Genomic DNA, 565 nt, shown 5'->3' with positions numbered 1-565 from the left:
ATATAAAAGGAAGAATGTAAAACAACACAAATGCATGGTTGCTCTCTAGAAGCAACATACACACAGGTGCCATTTGAGGATCCTTAGATCCTTCAGATAGGTGATATTACTTATTTTCGTCCACCTGATACAATAAAATCTTCTTTACAGCATAACATTTTTTGTACTTTATGAGAATAAAGTTGGTTATAATAGAGATTCAACATTTAAATTTGCTGTCATTATAAATAAACACCGGTATCTCTTACTTTCTTTATATTTAATTATTAACAGATCTGTTGCTTTAACACTACTGTTTCAGAAAGACCTTTGCAATTACTTTCCAAACTACAATAAATTAATCGCCAATTAAAGGTTCTTGAAAATAGGACAGCTATGTTTTTAAATGCAATTTATATGTCTTGCTGTAAGTTACAATAAAAACAACTAATCAATATACAGTTTGTGTAACCCTAAAATAAAACCAAAATTACAGAAATTTGATAAAAATGAACAAATTAACATCTTTAACCAAACAAACGTATATAAGGAAATATAACACCACAGGAAAAATACATTTGAGTGG

Source organism: Sinocyclocheilus anshuiensis, unplaced genomic scaffold, assembly GCF_001515605.1.
Source record: "Sinocyclocheilus anshuiensis isolate Anshui unplaced genomic scaffold, SAMN03320099.WGS_v1.1 scaffold566, whole genome shotgun sequence".
Lineage (NCBI taxonomy): Eukaryota > Metazoa > Chordata > Actinopteri > Cypriniformes > Cyprinidae > Sinocyclocheilus > Sinocyclocheilus anshuiensis.
The sequence above is the reverse complement of the archived record's forward strand: the minus strand, read 5'-3'. Positions refer to the sequence as shown.